This window comes from Heloderma suspectum, chromosome 4 (genome assembly GCF_057233095.1).
Source record: "Heloderma suspectum isolate Gila_16-S chromosome 4, 16-S_ref, whole genome shotgun sequence".
Classification (NCBI taxonomy): Eukaryota; Metazoa; Chordata; class Lepidosauria; order Squamata; family Helodermatidae; genus Heloderma; species Heloderma suspectum.
In genome coordinates, this window is record NC_139461.1 from 130,241,465 (window position 1) to 130,266,021 (window position 24,557).

Below are 24,557 nucleotides of genomic sequence, written 5' to 3' on the forward strand. Positions count from 1 at the left end.
TCTGTGGTGGCACGCACCTTATGCAATCCCCCCGCCCGCTTTCTGGAGGCACCAATGGTGACATGCTTTAGGCACCAATGAAAGAGTCATCTTTATAACCAGGCCTTTCCTGTGCGATGGTGCTGCCCAGGTTTTTGTTTGTTTGTTAATCACAGTGTTGAGAGTCTTTGGTTTTACTGTTTTTATAAATGATTTATATACATGGTTTTGTTTTGGTTAAGATGTATTTTAATATTTATTGTGATGTATTTTAAAATAATTCAATATCTCTGTAAGTCACTTAGAGAAATTTGTTAAATATTCTAAGTGATATTAAACTTATTAAATAATAATAAATATGCATATACATCTTGTACAAGTGGTCAACTCTCTTTTGCAGCAGACTGATTGCAACCATGTGGTATGCACATGCATGTATATATGGACATCAATGTTCTCGACTACCCCAGAAATTCTTCATGATGTCCCAGATATCTTTGTTTTTTTAGGAACTGGATGTGCATCAAATTGTGTATCAAGATGTACATCTTGATTTGAATGTAGTCCATTGCTTTCAGTCAGATTCATCTCCAGATGTTTATCCCCATTCTTAAACTCTCACGTAGCTTACACAAGTGTTACACAGCTGGGCCAGCCATATCCTTTTCCCCACCACTGCCAAACACACACACACATGCGCGCACACACACACACACACAAAACCCGCGAATAAATCAGAATGAGAAAGAAGATGGATTCAGAGGCAGAAGGTGGATTCAGGCTAGTTGTACCCACCAGCAGAACTACAATAGCCAACTCAGAAATCGAACCTGCTGGATTACCCTGACATCCCTACACCACAGATGAGAGATGGGGGAGTGGATGTTTTCTGGAATCATTTACCATAGGTGTTAAGAACACACAACTGCTTGCGTTAATTATGCAGGAATTTGTCTCTTCATCAAACAGAAACAGAGGCCTGGTTTAGACACCTACCAGCCTGAACTACAATTCAGGGTTTTGTGATATTTTAGTGGAAATTGCTTTTAGCTGTTTTACATTTTTTATATTTTAATCTTGTGGGAAGTCACCTAGAGTCTTTTTTAAAAGAGGAAGGTGATTAAGAAATCATCATCACCATCACCATCAGGGTGCTGGAAGAGCTGGTGTGTGCTCCTCTCCACCACCATGTATCTAAAGTAATATGAGATTGACTATCAGTGACTTCCTCAATAGCTTCAGTGGAGCAGAAGCAGAACTATATTTTTACCTGCAGCCTGAAAAGGATCTTTACAAGCATAAGAATGGATGTAAACAGCTTCTCCTTCCATTGTGGTGATTGGTAAAGGGAGAAAGCAGAGGAGTTTTGTATGTGCACATGAGGCTCTGGATTGGGACTTTTCATGCTGAAAGATTAATAGCTTATTCTTCTTTTTATGAAAAAGCAAGAACTTATACATAAAAGCAAAACTATGCTGAGAGCTGTAGTCATCTCTCTCCTAATGTAAATCTGCTATATATCTAAGGTGGTCTCATTGTCGTTCTGAAACACCATGTTTAACCACTTTATTAATATTTAAAGAAATCCATTTTGTAAAGGTAAAAACCTGCACAACATTTTCTTTTGAGATTTCTGAATCAAAGCTTGTGCAAGTTACTGTTCCTATTGATAGATGATGATACTGAGAACAAACTGCTAAATCAAAGCCATAGTAGTTACTAGACAAAATTGTAGGGATGTACGAAAGTCACTTTTTCGACAGGGTGATTCACAGCGGGGGGGGAGGTGCTCTGCACCTCCCCCGAAATCCTAATCCATCCAGCTCCACTTTGCGGAGATTCCACGGAGCCGCCGGCCAGGGCCACCTCAGCTGGACATCCGGCCACTGGGCAGCCTGGGGGCAAAAAACACAAACAGCGTACGCAAATGGCGGTGGCTACGGCGGCCGCCATTTGCGTTCCCTTTTTTTCCACTGTTTTAGCCTATGTAAATATTTACATAAGCTATTATGGTGAAAAAAAAGGGGAACGCAAATAGCGTAGTGGGTGCCATTTGCGTTCCCCCCCCCCCCGTTTTAGCCTACGTAAATATTTACGAAGGCTATTATGGAAGGGAAAAAAAGAATGCAAATAGCGCCCACTATGCTATTGGTGTTCCCCTTTCTTTCACCGTAATAGCCTACGTAAATATTTACGTAAGCTAAAATGGCTAAAAATAGGGAACGCAAATGGTGGCCGCCGTAGCCGCTGCCATTTGTGTAAGCTGTTTTTTTTTTTGGCTTGCCATGAAAGGCTACGTAAATACTTATGTAGCCTATCACGGCTAATGCAGGGACGCCTTTTGCATCCCTGCAGAGGCTGTGATAGGCTACATAAGTATTTACGTAGCCTATCACGGCTATGATGAGGAAGCGAATGGTGGCTGCAGGGCGGCCGCCATTTGCAAGTCAGCGCAGACGGCAGCAGGTAAGTGCTCTGTTTCGCACGCCTTTTGTGGGTTGGGGGGGCGGGGGCTTCATTCCGCAATGGATTTCGGGGGGCCGAATGCGCTGGCGTTCGGCCTCACCGAGATCCATGGCGGAATTCTCTGACATCCCTACAAAATTGTAGCTTGACCATCTGTTCCAAATATTGGTGAATTCCTGGCTTAGGTGTTCTCATGTTTTGAATGGATGTAATATTTTATAGCTAGAAAGCTGCAGCTGTGAATACTAAGAAGCAGCAAAATTATCTGCTTTTCCCTTCCCCCACTCGCCTGATGCTTCTTCAAACTATGGAGCAGATTTTAGGAAGCCAATCAGACCTTCCTCTAAGGCAGAGGTGGGCAACACTGGGAAAAGATGCATCCTTATGCTAGCATGTGAAGTAACATGTGAAGCAACAATTTGGAAAATCCTACTCTCACAAAAATGGGCATTTTTTGTCCCACACCTGAAATGTCCCAAACCTGAAATGTCAGTGTTTGGCAAGGCAGAAAGATTATTGGGAAAGCTTTCACCCCTGCTAAGTAGGAATGGATGAATCTGTCTGTTTTGGTTTCTCCTACATTTGACTTGTTTGAATCTTAAGTTCTTGAATATGAAGGAATTTGCGAATTTCGCAGAACCAGAAATCTCACCCATCTGCCTGGCCATATTCAAGAGATACAACTATTCCCAGCATAGAGAGGACCATGCTACATCCCACCTGCCACATAGCTATTAAAGATAAGTAGCCTGTCAGAAAAAAAGGGAGAACAACCCTAACTCAGCCCCATAAATATGGTTGAATGCACAGGGATTCAAATCTAGACTTTTAAGAGCTAAGCATTCAAAGTCCTGGGGCTGGATGGACAAATCACATTCACATCTTTTTAACCATAGGTTCTCTGTCCTGAATATGGAGGAATTTGTTAATTTTGGTAAATCTTTATCAGAAATGAACTGAAATGGAATTATCACCCATCCCTAATGTTAAATAGTAGCAGAACCAAATAACCTGGATTACTTGCTTTTGTCTAAAAATGTACCTGTGTATTGCATTTACTTATGTAGCACCATCAATCTGGTTACAGAACATTTTTTTTTAACTCTCTGAAGATCCCTAACAACCAGATGGTGCTATCATAGAAGATGGAATCTTCCCATCTCCTGGAAACATGGAGAGCAGATGTGTCCCAGAATATGGACAATAGAAAATGTTTCAGCTTCCCAAATTGCAGGACCATTAGCTGATGCCTTTGAAATTGTGCATCATTTTCTTTGCTAATTGCAATATATTTCTGAAAGTTGAAGCCTGCAGAAAAAGTTTAGACAGCATGCATTTTGGAATGGTTGACATTGCTTTTATAGACAATGGAAACATTCAGTGCGTGTCTGAAAAAAAATCCAATTCCCATCCAAAGAGACACCTGTCCAGTTCCTTAGGGCTTGGATCAGCATTGGAATGCACATAGGGTATGCATTTCAATGTGCAATCAGATGTACATCAACAACCATATCAACAATGTACATAGGAAAGCCAGTTACCCAAACAAACCAATTTTGCAGGATCAGAATAATACATATATTCAAATTCTATGTGTGGTTTTTAAAAAGTACTTTAAAAAGTGTTTAATCAAGTGTGGTAAATAAGGTTAAATGAAAATATAGGAGAAAATATATATTAGGGCCGTACACCACCTCGTTATGAAGCCCGAATAACGAGGTGAAGCGGGCTGATTCAGAGGAGCCTCCTCACGATACAAAGCGGAGCAGAGCAGCACCAAGGCACCCCGAGGTGAAGCACCTCCTCCACGAAGTGCCTCCTCCATGAAGTGCCTCCTCCTCCTCATATATTCCAAGCTCTTCTTATGCCTGAACAGTCCAGACAGGCTGTCTCCAAAATGTATCAACTTCTGAAAACTCACACTGAGGGGCAGGAGGAGGGAGGAGGAGGGAGGGGGAAGGCGAGTGGACACGGGATGTTGGGGGAGGCTGGAAGGCAAGTGGAGGAGGAGGGGGGAGTGTGCTTTGGTGAATGGGAACTCTTGGGCTGTACCTACGCCAGCAGTCTCCAATCAGAGAGAGTGGTGGAGGAGGGGAGTATATATAGTTTGGCGAAAGGATGCATTTGTTTATTGCATGAGCTGTTTCTCTGGGAGAGGGCTGGTGTATGGTTAGATCTGATGTGTGTGTGTGTGTGTGTGTGTGTGTGTGCAGTCATTTCATTTCCTTCTTAGATTCCTTCATTCTCCATTGCAATCAGGCTTTCCTAGATTTTTAAAAGCAAACAGCTAGCTTGTCATGGCATTGTTCCTTCGCTCTTTGCACAAGCAGTCCCTTTGCGACTGTTTGGGTTTTTTGGCACCTGTTGCAGCTTTCTTCCTCTGAGTCATTCATTCTGTGTATTCATTCCACTCTGTCTTTTCAAGATTTTTCAAGCAAACATAGCTTTTCTTCACTCGTTGCGATGCTCCCCCCCCCATGGCTTTTCCATTGTTCTTTGGTCGAGGTGGTCATGTTGTTCACTTGGGGACTCCAGAAAAGGCTGTGTTTGTTTTTTAGAGATGTATGAAACACTTACCTTGCTCCATTCTGGGGCATCCATGGGGGGGGGAGGTGCTCCGTCCCTCCCCCCGGAATCCTCCCCGGCCGGATCTGCTCCACAGCACCTCCATGGAGCCACTGGCCGGGGCCAGCCTCAGCCAGAATTCCAGCCGCTGCCAGGCTGCTGCGGCCACAAATGGCAGCTGCTACGCCGGCTGCCATTTGCATGGCTGCCCAGCCGTGATAGGTTACATAAGTATTTACATAGCCTATCACGGCAAAAGGCAGGCACGCAAATGGCGGCTGCTATGATGGCCGCCATTTGCAGCAGCAGCAGCAGTCTGGCAGCAGCCAGGAGACCAGCCGGAGCCACCGCTGCCAGAACTGCTGCCGCATCTGCCACCGCCCAAGCTGCCGCCTCCAGGTACGCTCTGTCCCGGGGGGATTCCACGGGGTGGAGGGGGGGAGGCTGTTCCTCCACGGATTCCAGGGGGCAGGATTCTTTAGAATCCGGACTCACTGGAGTCCATGGCGGAATTCTCTGACATCCCTATTGTTTTTTAAGTTTGACCCTCAGTGCTGCTTGCTCTATCTCTTGTCATTTTTCATGCAACTCTGTCTTTTCTAATTTTTTTAAACCCCACTCATAGTCTGATTTTTAAAAACAAACATTGACTTCTGGGCATGTTCCTCCACCCCCACCTACCTTTTAATTAATATTCAACCATTTAGTTGTTTCTTTCTTTCTTTCTTTCTTTCTTTCTTCTTAAATACAGGCATATTACAGCAGCCTATACATTTAGTGTTTGGCTCCCCCCCCCCGCCCGTTCTGAAGTGAACTGTCTGTTTCTTTTCTGTCTCGATCCTCCCAAAACATAAATTAAAGAAGAGTTTTTTCTTTTTCTTTTTCTTCTATTCTTTGCTTGCTCTTGGCTCTTATCTTATCACCTCTGCCATCCTCCTGTATTCTTGAACTTTACCTGCCTTCTATAAAAGAAAATTAAATATAAAACAATAAATAAAAAACCCTTCTATTTGCTTAGGTAGTTCTGCTTTTCTTTTGCCCTTGTGTGTCTGTGTCTGTGTGTTTGTGCACGTGTGCATGCTGCTGTAGTTCACCATAGCAATATATCCAAATGGCAAGACAGTGGTGAAAACACTACAGTGATGAAAGCCCTAGAGAATATGCCCTGGTGTTGTCTGGTTTGCAGCCCCAGACCACTGTTCCCTACACAATATGCCCTAGTGGGCAAGGCATGGCACTTTTGTCCTCCTTCTTTCTTTCTTTCTTTCTTTCTTTCCTTCTTAGATCCTTTATTTAAAAAACCAATGTAACTATTCCCACTCCCAGGCAGCTCTTCCCTATAGAAGTCCTTGTTGACTTGTAATAGCTGTAGAACTACCACAGGTCCTGCCTGGAAGAGTTGCTGTGTCTTTCTGCCTCTATCAGAAGACCACTGAGAGCCTGAGGTCATTGGAGATCACCAACTGCATAAACTGGATAATTATGTGCACTTGCTACACTCTCAGTTCCTTCAGTTCCCTAGAATCAGGTTTTTAATTAAAACCTATTTGAAATTTTGCAGGAGTGGTGTGGCCACCCCCCCGAAACATTAAAATATAGCATACATACAAAATACTCATTTACTATGTGCTAGAAACAAACAAAAGCAGATAGAAAACAACCTCTTCCAGCCTGCCTGCTGGGTAATGTGTGTATTCAACCACAGAGAGTCTAAGCTGGTGATTCTTCTGAATAAGGGTTGTTTTGCACTTCACAGAAACCTGCAGCAGAGATTAGGGACAGTGACCTCTGCTTCAACACACTTTCCATTCTGAGTTTGGTCTGAGTTTCTGGGAATATCAAATTTCACCAGTACCTTGCACACAAGCCAGCTGGGCCAAACTTAGGGATGGGGGAGAATTTCTCCCCGAAACTTCGGGGGGCTGAGTGCCAACGTATTCGCCCCCCTGAAGTAGTTTCGGGGAGAAATTCTCTGCCCCCCCGCCCCCCGCCCCCCACCCCCCCGGGATGGGACTTACCTTTCCCGAATGTTGCTCCCGGTGGCGGGTTGCAGCGGCGGTTCGGCAGGGCTTCGACAGGGGCAGGGGCGGCAGCTGGTCTTTCTACCGGCTGCCGCCGCCGCCATTCCAAGAAAAGTAAAAAAAAAAAACGCCCCCGTGATAGGCTACGTGACAATTAACGTAGCCTATCACGGCTAGATTTGCAAATCGTCACGTAGCCTATCACGGGTGACTTAAAAAAAAAAAAGTGCGTACAGCTAATGGCGGCCCCCATAGAGAGCCGCCGTTCGCGTTCCTTATTTGGTCGCTGTAGTCTACGTAAATCTTTACGTAGACTACGGCGAAAATAAGGGCAACGCAAATAGCGTTGCCCTTATTTTCACCGTAGTCTACGTAATCTTTACGTAGACTACAGCGACCAAATAAGGAACGCGAACGGCGGCTCTCTATGGGGGCCGCCATTAGCTGTACGCACTTTTTTTTTTTAAGTCACCCGTGATAGGCTACGTGACGATTAACATAGCCTATCACGGCTGACTTTGCAGATCTAGCCGTGATAGGCTACGTAAATTGTCACGTAGCCTATCACGGGGGCGTTTTTTTTTAACTTTTTATTTCGCGGCCGGGCGAGGCGAGGTGCCTCCTCCCCGGCCTGAATTTCTGCCGGGCGAGGCGGGAAGCCTCCCCCCCGGCCTGAATTTCGGCCGGGCGAGGAGGGAAGCCTCACCCCCCGGCCTGAACTTCGGGGGGAGCAGCGAAGTGCCTCCCCCCCACCGCGAAGCAAGCTGCGAGACCAGGTAAGTGACTTTCGTGCACCCCTAGCTAAACTGCCTGGACTTTGGTGGGTGGGATGCCCCCGAGGGGAGCTGGGGGGGCAGGTTTCACATGTATGCATGGGAACAGTGAGAAGTTATAGCTCTTTGCTTTGGGAGTTTTTGTGAGAAAAGTCAAATTTCACCAGTGCCTAGCACAAAAGCTACAAGCCAGTGGGCCAAACTGCCTGGACCTTGGCAGGTGCAATGCCCTCAAGGGGGGCTAGGAGTGGCCAAGGTTTCACATGTGTCTGTGGAAAGAGGGAGAAGTTATAGCTATTTGCTTTGGGAGTTCTTGTTAAAAATTCAGATTTCACCTGCACCTAGCTCAAAAGCCAGTGGGCACAACTGCCTGGCATTTGGCAGGTGGACTTCTCTCTAGGGTGGTAGAGAGGTCCCCAAATGTCATGTCTGCATCATAAAAACTGAAAAGGTATGACCTTTTGAGTTTTCCCATGCAAGTCAATGGGAAAACGCCAAAAACAGTTGATCTGGATATTCAAATTTTGCTTCAGCTTCAGATCCAAGTCAAAGCAGAGGAGGGGCTGAATTGGTCCGGAGCAGACTGGGTCTACTACAGAGGATCCAAAGTGACATCCGAAGTGGAGTGGAGGGTCTGTGCACAGCCCTAATATATATCACCATCTTTGCCAAGTTTAATGTTATGCTTGGATGCTTTCACCCTATATCAGGGTTCATGGAATTCTGCTGTTTCTAATTCTCTGGTCCAAATATGCATTATATTAGGAAAACTGCTTGCAACAAATGTGTATATTATTCAAAAAATGCATGTATTAGGAGAAACGTGCAGAAAAATGTTTCTGAATTTTCAGGCAAACTTTAATAGGCATATATAAAGCTCAGGATGAATAGAACTTCAGACTGGAGAAATTCAAGTTTGAGATGAACCAAATGCAAGATTGGATACATGAGAAACACAGAGAAGCAAAACTGACAGGTTCACCTCCCCAGAAAGCCTGTGTTGGGTCATGAGCTAAGTCTGCTGCACATGGATCATTACAGTGTGGTATGAAATGACCCTGATACTTTTTTCTGAACCAGTGTGGTTCGTAGTGTCAGTGTACGCATCAGTGGACAATCTATGGTGTGGTTCACTTGTGCCAATACATCACTTCATTTCTCACCTCTTGATTACTCAACAATACTTAATGACTCCCAGCAGAAACTACCTTCACTGGAAGAAAAAAAGGTGTTTGGGTCAACATTGTATGTTAGGAAAGTTCTATCCCATCAATGACAACTTATTCAGACATGCAAATGATCACTTGATGGCATTATCGAAGCATGAGGAACATCTCTCTCTATAAAACAGAACTACCTCGACATTTGGCATAGTATACATTTCAGTGCACCACAAGGAAATAGCTTTGTTGTTCAGTTGATAAGTCATGTCTCACTCTTTGTGACCCCGTGAACCATAGCACGCCAGGCCTTCCTGTCCTCTGTTCTCTCCCGGAGTGTGCTCAAGTTCATATTAATTGCATCAGTGATGCTATCTAGCCATCTCATCCTCTGCCGTCCCCTTCTCCTTTTGCCTTCAATCTTTCCCAGCATCAGGGTCTTTTCCAGTGACTTTTCTCTTCGCATTTGGTGGCCAAAATATTTGAGCTTCAGCTTCAATATCTAGGAAATAGCTACTCCCACAAAAACATACCCATATTTTAGAAACATTTCCAATCCTTAAAGTGGAAATACAGAAACACTCCATTGGTTGAATAAAAATGGGTAAATTGAAACTAACAGGTTTTTTGTATTATTATTATTATTAAAACACTCTTTCACTCACACATACAAGTTTCTTACTCCTGCAGTCTTGTCTCTTTCCCCCTCCTTGATGATTGTCACAGTATGACTTAAAAGAGTTTAATAAATCCAGAGTACAAAGAGGTTTATAATGAACCTGTCAGAGGATTTGCTTGTAATTTGCTTGAAAGGATATTATTTCCTGAGAGTGGAGCTGCTGGTTTCTATGGCCACATAATTCTTTCTGAGCGATTAACTGCTGTACCTTTAAAATGGGGGTATGGGGTGCAGAAGTCCACTAACGTAATATTTAACTGAAGGGACTCAGGGTGAAAATAGAACAAATAATCTAAAACAAGCAGGCATAAAATATTTGATGATGTAAATGCCTCCTACCAAATGGGCCCATTCTCCTACCAAAATGGCCCATTCCCATCAGCCATTGTGCCAATGAATACTTGTTAAAATAGTATATTAGGGCTTACTGCACCAGTACAACCTCACACTGGCAGCTGTGTGATTATCTCAAGTAGACCAGTGAAAGGTACTCTAAGTGGAGTTTCCCTTGAAGATCGTTTGAATGCTGCAAATGATCCAGAACATGGCAGCGGGACTGATTTTTGGTGTTAGCCATAGGGTTCATATACGTAATACTAGTCCTACATAAGTTCCATTGACTACCTATTTGTTTCTGGGCTCAATTGAAGGTACTAGTGCATACTTAAAGCCTGTTACAATCTGGGCCTGGGATAATTGAAGAAACATCTTCTCCCATAAGTAGTTTCCCACTCTTCAAGATCTAGTGCAGAGCTCAATTTTCTATAAAATTGGTAGCTGCCATGGATGTCTGTGTCTGTGTTGTTGTTGTTCAGTCGTTCAGTCATGTCCGACTCTTCGTGACCCCATGGACCATAACACGCCAGGCCTTCCTGTCCTGTGCTCTCTCCCGGAGCGTGCTCAAGTTCATATTCATTGCATCCGTGATGCTATCTAGCCATCTCATCCTCTGCCATCCCCTTCTCCTTTGGCCTTCAATCATTCCCAGCATCAGGGTCTTTTCCAGTGAGTTTTCTCTTCGCATTAGGTGGCCCCTAAATTATGATACCCCTAAATTATGATACTAATTATCTACGTTTAATACTTTTACTGGTCCTGATCACTGTTGTGTTGAAAGGTGAGGTATGTATTTCCTTTTCCCCCCAGCATGATTCCAGTCAAAAGATTCATATTTAATTCAAACAATGGACAAGCATGTTGGTGGGATCTTTTATATGCAGTGCAACTTGTAAAACTCATCGTAGAGAGTTTAAACCCAAATGGGTATAAGTATTTGGACTTCGGAATACCAACAGGACTTGCAGGATTCCTTACTGGAATACTAAGGAAATGTTCCTGTTTCAATGGAATTAATGCACAAATATTATTTTAAAATATTTTTGAATGTCAGTGATATTTCAGTGCTGCTATTCCTGCCTTCCTTTTTAAAACAACAACAACAACAACAAATCCAAAACAAAGCAATTCCTTGCCGAAGGTGCTGGTGATTCAGGCCTCTGTTGACTTCTGGTCACTTACTGCATATTGCATTCTTTTTCATCTCATCACTTTGTAAATGACGACTTGTGGCATAGAAGTTTTTTTTCTCCACAATGAGATTTAATTTAGATTTAGACTGTAAGGGCTAAAGCTGAGTTCCTGGTCATATTTATGCTGTGCATGCACAATATTTTCCGGCTGCCAATATACTGGAGTCAACCTCACACCACAATCCTATACATATTGTCTCAGAAATAAGTATCCTTGAGTTCAGTGAGACTTACTCCCAGGTAAATAGGATTCAATAGGACTGCAGCCTTAGAAAAATTAATTTTCACAAACATTCCCAAGTTTGGATGCTATTAGGACACAGTCATTTGTTTCTGATTCATCTCCTGTTAGACTTTTGACTTTCCATCCAACTAGAGATATGCATATGTGTTCACTTAGCCAAGAGCACTGTGGTTCCCAGTGTTGGGTCTCCAGATGTTGAACTATAACTCCCACCACCCCAAACATTGGCCATGATGTACTCCCCCTGAAGGACCAACTGCACAGTTTGGGTGTGCTTCTGGACTTGGGGTTAACAGGGAGCTCAGGCATTAGCAGTGGCCAGAAGTATTTTTTTTTTACAGCTTAGGCTGGTATGCCTACTGAGACTCTATCTGGAGAGGAAGGATCTTCCCTTAGTCATTCATGCTCTGGTGACATCCAGGCTGAGCTACAGTATGTGGGCTGCCTTTGAAGATGGTCCAGAAAGTTGAGCTGCTGCAGAACACAGACCCCAGATATTGGGGTAGGGGAGCAGTCGATCAGCTCATGTTATACTGATACTGCACCAACCATGCTGGTTACTAAGGTGTTTTGGAGCCCAATTTAAAGTGCTGGTTTTAACCTTTAAAGGCTTAAATAGTTTGGGCTTAAACTCCTTGAAGGACCACCTTCTCCTATACCAGCCTGCTTGCACTCTGTGGTCATCAACAGAGGCCCTTCTCACCTGGCTGCTGCCAAAGGCACTTAGGCTGGTGTGTACAAGGTAGAGGGCCTTTTCAGTTGTAGCCCAGACCTCCAGAATCAACTCCCATCAGGGGTTTGTCAGCCCTTTTCTTTGCAGGTCTTCAAGAAAGCTCTGAAGACCCATCTGTTTCCACTGGCCTCCCCTTGAGTCTGCCCTGTTGGTTTTTATTGGTAAATTTTGTTGGTTTTTTTTAATTGGTAATCTATGTTTTTATGGATTTTATTGACTATGTTTTAATGGATTCTTTATTCTATTCACTTTTTGTGTCTGTTATTGTTGTTTTTTATCTTATATGCCACCTTGAGAGGAGTCCACCTATAAAGGTATCCTAGAAATAATTTTAGATAATGCGTATAATGGGAGTTATAGTCCAACTAGGGATGTACGAAAATCACTTACCTGTTCATAGATTATGTTTATCATGGGGGGGGGAGGCATTCTGTCCCTCCCCCCGGAATCCTGGATGGGGGGGAGGCGCTCCGTTCCTCCCCCCCAGAATCCTCCACGGCTGTCTGTGCTCCGCGGCAGCTCCGCAGAGCAGCCGGCCAGGCCCAGCCAGGCCAGATCCGTCTGCAGCTGGATTTCTGGCTGCGGAGGGCTCTGGGGAAAAAACAACAACCTCGTACGCAAATGGCGGCGGCTACGGCCGCCGCCATTTGCGTTCCTTATTTTTGATGTCTTAATCTATGTAAATATTTATGTAGACTAAGACAGCGAAAATAAGGGGAACGCAAATAGCGTAGCGGACGCTATTTGCGTTCCCCTTATTTTCGCCATCTTAGTCTACGTAATTATTTACATAGACTAAGAAGTCCCAAAATAAGGAACGCAAATGGCAGCAGCTGTAGCTGCCACCATTTGCGTACGCCTTTTTTTTTTTACCCAGATGTTTTAGGCTACGTAAAAACTTACGTAGCCTATCACGTGTGTGTAAAAAAACAACAACAAAGAACTGCAAATGGCGGCGGTGGCAGCCGGTTGGAAGACCAGTTGCCGCAGCTGCCACCACCGCTGAAGCCGCTGCCGGAGCCGCCACCACCCGGAAGATCCGCCCCAGGTAAGTCTCATCCCGGGGGGATCCGCAGGGGGGCAGGGGGGCAGGCCGTTCCACCACAGATTCTGGGGGCCCGAATGCACTGGCATTCGGCCTCCCCGAGATCCGTGGTGGAATTCTCTGCCATCCCTAAGTCCAACAAGATCTGGGAACCCAAGGCTGTGAACCACTGTGCCAGCTAGATCAGGGTGGTAAACTCTAGAAAAGGTCCACCTGACTACTTTATGATACAATTTTTATATCTGTGCCTACGTAAATATTTATTCAGGCTATTACGGTGAAAAAAAGGGGAACACAAATAGCCTAGGTAAATATTTACGTAAGCTATTACGGCGGGGGGGGGAAAGGAACACAAATAGCGCCCACTATACTATTTGTGTTCCCCTTTTTTTCACCGTAATAGCTTACGTAAATATTTACGTAGGCTAAAACTGCGAAAAAAAAAGGGAACACAAATGGCCATTTGCATACATGGTTTTTTTCCCCCCTGAAGGCTGCCCAGCAGCCAGATGTCCAGCTGCGGGCGGACCCGGCCAGCGGCTCTGCGGAATCTCCACAGAGTGGAGCCAGCCGGATTAGGATTTCGGGGGGAGGTGTGGAGCGCCTCCCCCCCACCGCGAATCACCCCATCGAAAAGGTATGTGACTTTCATACATCCCTAATTCAGGCATGATCTTAGAAGATTCAAAGTTGTGAAGCTTCAACTTAGAATTGAATTAGAAATTAGAAAAATTTCTAATTATTTCTAATTATTTAATTATTATTAATAAAAATTTCTAATTTCTGAATTAGAAAAACAAACATCACGGAGAAGCCCCAATTCTGCGAGGATAACGCCTTAATTTTTTAAAAACAACATCCTGAGCAGGGGATAGGAGGGGGTAAAACTTAATCTCATTTGAAGGGATAGAATAACCCCCTGCTCAGTGCAGGAAGCCTGATTCCCAGGCAGTCGCTCATCCAACTGACCGCACTTAGCTTCCGAGATCAGACAAGCACGTGCACATCCAGCCCTTTGGTTGTTGCTGAGGAAATGGGGGCTGCTGGGGAAGCTATGCGATCAGTAGCCGGAAGAAGACATGAGGCCGTGGAGAGCTGTGATTGGACAGGAGGGAAATACAAACACTGCCGTATATGGACAGGTGGGGGAGGGGGGAGGGGAGGTGGAAAATCAGAGCACATTAAAGGGAAATACTGGGATAGTAGGGTATTGAAAGCAGGAGCATGGAAGTTGGAAATTCTGGTTCCAATAAGAGGAGGGTACTGCATAATGTGAAAGGCGGGTGGTAGGGATGGCGGAGAATTTCTCCCCGAAACTTCGGGTGGCCGAGCGCCAACGTGTTCGGCCCCCCGAACAAGTTTCGGGGAGAAATCCTCCAAACCCCCCCACCCCCCGCACCCCCCCGGGACGGGACTTACCTTTGCCGAATGTCCCTCCCGGCGGCGGGTCCGGCCGGCAGTTCGGCGGGTGTTGGTGCAGGGCGGGAGTGGCAGCTGGTCTTTCGACCAGCTGCCGCCACCGCCATTGCAATAAAAAAAAAACACGCCCCCGTGATAGGCTACGTGACGATTAATGTAGCCTATCACGGCTAGATTTGCAAAGTCAGCCGTGATAGGCTACGTCAATGGTCACGTAGCCTATCACGGGTGACTTTAAAAAAAAAAAAAAGCACGTACGGATAATGGCGGCCCCCATAGGGAGCCGCCATTCCCATTCCTTATTTGGTCGCTGTAGACTACGTAAAGATTTACGTAGACTACAGTGACCAAATAAGGAACGGGAATGGCGGCTCCCTGTGGGGGCCGCCATTATCCGTACGTGCTTTTTTTTTTTTTTTAAGTCACCCGTGATAGGCTACGTGACGATTAATGTAGCCTATCACGGCTGACTTTGCAGATCTAGCCATGATAGGCTACGTTAATCGTCACGTAGCCTATCACGGGGGCATTTAAAAAAAAAAAAAACTTTCGAGTTTGCGGCCGGGCGAGGCGGGAAGCCTACTCCCCGGCCTGAATTTCGGACGGGGCGAGGCGGGAAGCCTCCCCCCCTGGCCTGAACTTCACGGGGGGAGCAGCGAAGCGCCTCCCCCCCACCACGAACAAGCTTCGACGACAGGTAAGTGACTTTCGTCCACCCCTAGCGGGTGGTGAAACCTCATTGGAAGTGAAAAAGGGTGGTAAATGTAGATCCAGCCTTGGTGTGTAACAAGTAAGGCCAGCTGCTAGAATTTCCGTAAATTCTTTGTGAGTGTTTCAAGAAACATTTGCACAAATTTCAGCTGCAAATTGCACAACTTGTGACCATCATTTGTGCAAATCTTTTAACGCATTAAAAGATTATTTTACTTGCACAAATTTTGGCTGAGACCAAAAAAATGCGTTAAAAGTCCCCGGAACTTGGGGAAACTGCACAGCTTAGCTTGCAAAAGCAAGCCAAGTCGGGTGTGCCGTGGAAGTCCAGCAAGCCCCAAAAGTGGAGATGGACATCCCCATTGCTTACATATTCTGGAAAGATGACATGACATCACATGTGGTATGAATTCTATAGGTGTAGTAGAGGGTGGTGGCTTCTATGTCAGTGGGGTAGTGAAGCCACTTTGGGTTTCAGTCAGAACGAGTCAGACCTCTAAAGGTCTATCCAAGATGCTGAACCTAAAGGTCTATCCAAGATGCTGAACCCTAATGGTTCTCCACCCCTTCCTGGAACCCTGCTAACATGGTGCATGGTGGTGCATATGCTCAGATGCAGCTTTTTATTATTATCTCACTTCCCCCGCCCCCAGGTTAATTTATTGATCTTGGGCTAGTAACTAAGTCCTATGCCTCAGCATTGCTCAGCTGTAAAATGGGACAAATGTTCTCAGTCTAAATGGTGCAAATGCAATATAGTAAATATTGGTGCATTGTATGTATTTGGCGTAGGGATGGCGGAGAATTCCGCCACAGATTTCAGTGAGGCCGAATGCACTGGCATTCAGCCCCCCAAAACCCGTGGCAGAATGGCCTCCCCCTGCGCCCCTCCGCAGAATCCCCCCCGGATAAAACGTACCTGGGGTAGATGTTCTGGTGGTGGTGGTGGCTCCAGCGGCGGCTCTGGTGGCGGCGGCGGCAGCGGCACTGGCAGCTGGTCTCTCAGCCGGCTGCTGCGGACTCAAATGGCGGCCGCCGTAGCAGCTGCCATTTGCGTCTGGCCAGGCTGCCGTGATGGGCTACGTAAGTATTTACGTAGCCTATCACGGCAAAGGCAGCCACGCAAAGGCACACATAGCTGCCTTTGCCTTGATAGGCTACATAAATACTTATGTAGCCTATCACGGCAAGCTAAAAAAAACATACAGCATACGCAAATGGCGGCTATGGCGGCTGCCATTTGCGTTCCTTTTTTCCCGCCATTTTAGCCTACGTAAATATTTATGTAAGCTATTACGGCGAAAAAAAGGGAAATGCAAATAGCACAGTGGGTGCTATTTGCGTTCCCCTTTTTTTCGCCGTAATAGCTTATGTAAGTATTTACATAGGCTAAAACAGCGAAAAAAAGGGAACGCAAATGGCGGCCACCGTAGCTGCCGCCATTTGTGTACACTTTTTTTTTCCCAGAAGGCTGCCCAGCAGCCGGATGTCTGGCTGTGGGCGGCTTTGGCTGGCAGCTCCGTGGAATGTCCGTGGAGCGGAGCCAGCCAGATTAGGATTTCGGGGGGATGTGTGGAGCGCCTCCCCCCCCCCCGTGAATCACCCTGTCAAAAAGGTAAGTGACTTTCGTACATCCCTAATTTGGTGTGCCATATTGTGTGTGGCTTGCCTTACTGCTTTTGTCATCTGGGGCCATCTGCAAGCCTAAATCTTTGGTTCCCTCTTCCTACTTGTGGCCCATATGACTCTTGACTGTGTTGGCCCCACCATTCTCCCTTAGACCACATTAGTGGCCTCCATTCCTCAGATGCTCATGCAGAGTGTTCCTACTTTTCTCTGTGGAATGTTTGATGGTATGGATGGACTTCACACCATCCATGTGGAAGGGTATCTCTAAGGTAACCATCCCCAACCTGGTACCCTCCAGATATTTTGGAATACAACTCCCAGCACTCCTGACCATTGGCCATGCTGGCTGAGGCTGATGGGGATTGAAGTCCAAAACACTGGCGGGCACCAGCTTGGGGAAGGCTGGCCTAAGGTGAAGGAAAGATTGTTTGTTGGTTTGTTTGAAAAAAAGAAAGGAAAAGGAAAGAAAGAAGCAGCAGCAAAAAATCAATTTCTGGCCAGGTGGGACTGGTTGAAATCATTTCATGAGAGCAAGGTGTGGTGGCTGAGTGGCACAGCATGACTGATGTTTTCTACTCTTATTATAACTGAAGTTTTAAAAGTGAAAACAAGAACAAGTCTGGTCCCTCAGTGGTCCTCCAGGCCAGAATCCTTCCACATCTATAGATTTCTCCGAACAGCCACAGAAGATTGATGAGACAACCGAGCCATCAAAATGGAGAATCAAAACTTTTTCCCAAGGATGCGCCATGCATGTCTTATATCAGGGCACCCCCTTCAGTCATCCGAACTTTGGATTATTGACTTACTGTCATAGAGGTTCACTGTTTCAAAGAAGCATTTGAAAAAATACACAAGGAATTTATTTCATGGCTCTGTCACAAAACAAATATTCCTCCCCTCAGAGAATGACATTGGGATGACTGTCTTCTCTGCCGCTGGTGTGTCTTTTTCTGCTTCTAAGATGTTCCATAATGCGATAATGGTCTTTGGGAAAGGAAGGCTGTGATGCAAGCATTGGTGTGATGTAAATCATGGGTGACCAAACTTCACCTCAAATGCTGCAAGTGTGATGGGTGGTAAGGAGCAAGTTTGGCACACCTGAAGTGGTATCATGTTTTGGGTTCTATCATTTTCAGTTTCTATCTGTTCCTCATTTTTCCAATCTTAAATTCAGTTCATCCTGAACTTTGAGATCTCTCCCCCCACACCTGTCTAAAGTTCAGTCCATCCTGAGTGTTGAGATTTAAAACAAAAACCAACAACAACAATAAAAGTTCACATGAAAATTCATATGCATTTTTTTTTACACATCTCTCCTAATCCATGCAGTTGTATATGGACGTGCCTAATATACACATTTTTGCAAGCAGGTTTCCAAAGATAATGCATTTGTAGGGATGTCAGAGAATTCCGCCACGGATCTCAGGGAGGCCGAATGCCAGCGCATTCGGCCCCCTGAAATCGGTGGTGGAACGGTCTGCCCCCTTGCCCCCCCCAGGACGAGACTTACCTGGGGCAGATCTTCCTGGCGGTGGCGGTGGCTCCGGTGGCAGCTCTGGTGGCGGCTCGGCGGTGGCTCGGCGGCGGCGGCCGGTCTTCTGACCGGTTGCTGCCGCCACCATTTCCAGTTAAAACAACCCCCCTCCCCAAAACTGTGATAGGCTACGTAAAGATTTACGTAGCCTATCACGGCTGACTAAACAAACAAACAAACACACGCATACACAAATGGCAGTGGCCATGGCCGCTGCCATTTGCGTTCCTTATTTTGGCACGTCTTAGTCTATGTAAACATTTACGTAGACTAAGACGGCGAAAATAAGGGGAACGCAAATAGTGTAGCATCTACGCTATTTGCGTTCCCCTTATTTTCACTGTCTTAGTCTATGTAAATGTTTACGTAGACTAAGACGTGCCAAAATAAAGAACACAAATGGCGGCAGCCATGGCCGCCACCATTTGCGTACGAGCGTTTGTTTTTTTTTTTTAAATCAGCCGTGATAGGCTACATAAACATTTATGTAGCCTATCACGGCTGACTGCAGGGACACAAACGGCGGTGGCTACGGCCGCTGCCATTTGTGTTCCTGATAGCCAGCGGCCGGATGTCCAGCTGCTGGCAGAGCCAGCCGGCGGCTCCGCAAAATCCCTGCGGAGCACAGCTGGCCAGCCAGGATTCCGGGGGGGGGGGGAGGAACGGAGCGCCTCCCACCCAGCATCAGCATAATCCACGGAAAGGTAAGTACCTTTCGTACATCCCTATGCATTTGTAATGTTATTTTCACAAAGATATGCATTTTTGTGTGCACTCTCCTCTTGTATATTCGTTTTGTATGCTTTTTAAAAATGCATTTGCAAATAATGCATTTGTAATGTTATTTTCACAAAGATATGCATTTTTGTGTGCACTCACCCCTTATATATATATACATTTTTGTATGTTTTTTTTTTTTTTTATGGAGAACTCCACTGGAAATTCAGAAAAGTGTGAACTGATAACTGAGTTTGGGTTCATATATTGGTTCAAAAATGCTGAATTAGAAAAGTTTGCAAACTGAAACAACTTTATCTCCCATCCCTAGTGTAGGAGAGCTCACATGCCTGCTTCTGCTCTGCTCTGTGATTCCCAGCTTAGGAGACTAAAAGGAAGCTTGGATCCAAAGAATTCTGGGCAGAAGGAAAAAATAGCCTGGTGCTGTTTTTTGAACTCTTGCACAAAATCTAGCAAAAGAGTTTTTAGAAGAGTAATGCCACAGTGTATCCAGAGCTGTGTTACAGTTACACAAGAGCCCATTGAACTTCAGAGGATTTCTCATATTACACACTTCTGCTAAGCAGAAACAGCCCTTGAAGAAGCAGGTTTTCTGGTAGTGGAAGAGACGTTTGGATCCAAAAAGGAAAAAAAAAAAAATCAGAAATAAGAACCAGCAAAAATCTACTGATTCAGAACAATCTATGGTTCTGAAAAAAGTATGGACGAATAAAACGTTTTTTCACTGAATACTTAAAATCCCTAATGTATGTAAGCATAGGCACCAGGCAAACAGCCCCACACAGAGCATTCCAAAGTCAGGGCACCACCACTGAGAAAGCCAGGTCTCTAGCTGCCACCAGTATAACCTCCACAGGTGAAGTCAGCCAGAGAAGGGCATCTTCAGATGATCTCATCAGACATCCAGGCTTAGATGGAAATAAGCCATATCATGCTAGAATGTTTAATGGGGGCTTACTAGCTGGCAAGTGTGTTTAGGATTGCAGGTTGAACATGGCTGCTGGCTCCTATCATGGTGTGTATTTTCTAACATGACCATTATTTTCATCTAAGCCAGGGAAGGCCCTCTGTAAAGTGAGTTTGTGGAGGTGTTTCTCCTTTTGCTGGCGCATGATTCTGGATTGCCCTACTCTATGAGAAAAGAAACATTTGGGGGCTGATCCAAGCCACTCCAAGCATAGCACCCACCAGGCCCAGCATGGACATCTGGCATCATTGGACAGCTTCTGCCTTGGTGTCTGGGTCTCTGAGCCACCACCTTACTTTTCCACAATGCCCCTGATTTAGTGTTGCTCCAGGGCATTGAGGGAAACTGAAATGGCCTCCAGCTAAGCCCATTGCCACTGTCAGGTAAACTCACTGACATGGGAAGGGGACCACCAGAGGGGACTTGCTGCGGGGCCCCTGTAGTGGAACTGCAGAAGAATATTGTATTGAGAAGCCAGTGGTGTGTCACAATTGTTCTCTTCCATGCCCTAATCCATGTGAGAGCCTAGCTCATGCCGGTGTCTGGATTTCTCTCCCAGGTCTGGTGGGCCTTCTGAGTAATGCCTCTTCAACAGTATGCATTTCACCCAGTGTATAGCTTATCTTTAGAGAAGAGACTAGGGATGTACGAAAGTCACTTGCCGTTTTGCAGATCTGCTTCGCGGTGGGAGGGGAGGCGCTCCGTCCCTTCCCCCCAGAATCCTGCCCAGCCGGCTCCACTCCGTGGGGATTCTGTGGAGCTGCCGGCAGCCGGACATCCGGCCACTGGGCAGCAGGGACACAAATGGCGGCGGCTGTAGCCGCCGCCGTTTGCATCCTTGTACTTAACCATGATAGGCTACGTAAATATTTATGTAGCCTATCACAGCAAAGTAAAAAAAAACGCATACGCAAATGGCGGCGGCTACGGCAGCTGCCATTTGCATTCGCTATTTTTCACTGTTCTAGCCTACGTAAATATTTGCGTAGGCTAGAACAGCTAAAAATAGTGAACACAAATGGCGGCCGCTGTAGCTGCCACTATTTGCGTATGCTGCCCCCAGCCATGGCTGGCCAGGAGACCAGCCACCCCTGCCCCCGCTGCTCCCACTGCCACAACTGCCACCCCCGCTGCCACCCCCGCCGCCCCTGCCCCCACCGCCACCGCACTTGCCGCCCCCGCTGCCGCCGCCGCACCTTCCGCCACCGCCGCCGCGCCACTGCCACACCTGCTGCTGCATCTGCCGCCGCATCTGCCGCATCTGCCCTTGGTAAGTGCCGTCCTGGGGGGTTCCACGGGGCGGGCAGGGGGGCAGGAGGCTGTTCTGCCACGGATTCCGGGGGGCCGAATGCCAGCACATTCGGCCTCACTGGAATCTGTGGCAGAATTCTCCGCCATCCCTAGGAGAGACCCACAGTTGGCTGTTGCTCGCCACTGCCACCTGGCTTGGCTGACTGCCGGTGATGAAGGCTAAGTAGTAGCGCTACGCCAAAAGTTTATCCCACATTTTTTTGACCATTCTCATTCAAGTTAATCAAAAAGAAATTGCTTTCAAAAAGGAATTCAAAGGAGGACAAATTTCAGAGAAATTATCTTGGGTTGGGTTTGCGGTTCTTGTGCTTACCTTACTTAGAAGTGTGTGCAAGTCTCCTGTCGGTCATTGTACAAAAATCTCTGTGGCAGCCTGTAGCCTCCTCAGCTTCCCACACTTCAGTGAAAGCCATCATGAGGAAGAGATCACAAGGCAATTCCTCCCATGGGGCTTTTCCAGTTCAGAAAGTGCAGGTGGCCTGAGAGACTACAGAGCAAGGGAAAGATGTGTAATAGAGAGAGAAAACACACACTCTGCCACCTCACAGTGATTAGGGAAGCTCAAAAACCAAAAGAAAGTCAACTAGGGATGTACGAAAGTCACTTACCTGGTCCTGCAGCTTGCTTCGCGGTGGAGGGGAGGCGCCTCGGTTCTCCCCCTGAAGTTCAGGCCGGGGGGGGCAGGTGCCCCGCCTTGCCCGGCCGAAATTCAGGCCGGGGGGGGAGGCGCCCCGCCTTGCCCGGCTGAAATTCAGGCCGGGGAGAAGCGCCCCGTCTCCCCGTCCGCAAAATACAAAAGTGAATGTAAAAAAACAACAACACACACACGTCATAGGCTACGTAACGATTTACGTAGCCTATCACAGCTAGATTTTCAAAGTCAGCCATGATAGGCTACGTAAATCGTTACGTAGCCTATCATGGGTGACTTTGAAAAAAAAAAGCATGCACGCAAATGGCGGTGCCCATGGGCACAGCCATTTCTGTTCCTTATTTGGGCCTGGGTAGTCTACGTAAAGATTTACGTAGACTACGGCAAAAATAAGGGCATCGCCATTTGCGTACGCACTTTTTTTTTTTCAAAGTCACCCGTGATAGGTTACGTAACGATTTACGTAGTCTATCACGGCTGACTTTGGAAATCTAGCTGTGATAGGCTACGTAAATCATTACGTAGCCTATCACGTGTGTGTGTGTGTTTTTTTAACATTCACTTTGTAATGGCGGTGGCGGCAGCTGGTTGGAAGACCGGCCCCCGCCCCTGCCGAAACGCCGCCGGGACCCGCCGCCGAGAGGGACATTCGAGGGAGGTAAATCCCATCCCGGGGTGGGGGTGGGGGGGCGGAGAATTTCACCGCCAATTTCGGGGGGCCGAATGCATTGGCATTCGGCCTTCCCGAGATTCGTGGAGAAATTCTCCCCCATCCCTAATCTGCTTCAGCAAAGTGGAAGCCTCAGCACAGCTGATGCTGTTGTCACCTACAGAAGCAGTGCAGTAAACCAAAAACCCTTAGGAGAAAAGGAAGGACCTGTGCTACAACCCCTGCCAATACTGAACCCTATCTGTGAGAAACTGTTGGAGAATTTCTCCTCCCCTGGGAGAAATTCAGTGAAATTGTCCCCCTCAATTTCTCTGCCCACAAATAGGCTGGAGAATGTTGAGAGGCTGTTTGTGCACAGCATTACTGAATGGTTTCTCCCAAAGGGTGGGGGGAAGAAAGAGCATAGTAAGTGTATATAGATCTCTGAGGGAGGTTTGAGACTCGGAACCAATCCATGGGCTGAGTAGGCAGGCGCCATGCTTCAGGTCTTTAGAGCCCTTCAACACTGGTCTTATGGGATTTGCTGATCTTAAGATAAGAGTACAGGGTTCCTGGTGACTGAAGGAACGTATGCTTTATGCTTTGAATGTACTGTCTTGCTTTTTCTTGCTTTATTAGCCTATTTTAGCTCAATAGACTTATTTCCTTCACCCACTGGTGTGGTCATTGCTTCTGAATATCCCAAACCATTTTTTGGGATCCATTGAACCATTGCCTGCTGGTAAAACAATCAGCAAAACACCCCCTCAGACCCGGAGCTGGCTTTGGCACCCCTAGATGCAGGATCCCCATATGCTCAATAAGACCAACTCCCCCGCAACACACACACACACACACACTACGTGAATTCATTGGCATGCGCAACACACATAGGCAAGGAGTTGCTGTAGGGCACGGAGAGTCTGTGTGTGCCTCTCTGATCCTTATCCAGCCCTCTTCTTGCAGAGCACATGTAATCTGCATGGCTCATTGGATCAGTGGAGGCTGGTGGCTCCGATGTCAGTGGGCCTGTGAACCCACTCTGGGTTTCAGTCAGAACCAGCCAGAACTCTGAAGGAGCTCTCCACAGTTCTGAACCCTATCTGCAATGTAGCCCCACTGACATCGGAGCCACCAGCCTCCCCTGCATAGGATCCAAATTAAAAATCAGATGGTGAGCAACACTCATAATCAGGGCTGAGCCAACGTTAGGAGGGTTTCGGTGCCTGCACTGAAATGTGCAGTTGCAACCCAAATAAAAATGATTGAGACCAGAAAAGCTTCTGTTCCAGAGGTTACTGGGAACAAGGCTACAGCCTCAGTACTTCCAAACCTGTTTCACCAAGCAGCTAGGAAATTCCACCTAAAGAACAAGTCAGTTCAGCAAACGATGGTGAGCATGAGAAATGCCCTACCCGGCGCCAGCTTGTCTGGCTGAAAGGCGGGGGGCATTGCGGGCGGGTGGGGTGACAAGACGTATGGGCCCCTGATTGGTGCACCCCAGTCACACCACCAGTCGGGGAGGAGCAGGCCGAGTTGTCTTAAACTCGACCCCCCTCCCTATCTCAGCTCTTTGGCATGATGCAGCTATTGAGAGCTAAAGACTCGCCTGGATTCGACGAGGGATTCTTGCCTGCTGGAGACCGGCTTCGTCATCGTCATTCCAGCCACCTGGACTCAGCGTGCTTCTGCGCGCCAAAGCTTCTCTTCACGCATGGCTATCGAGTTGCTGACACTCGCGGCGGGTCTC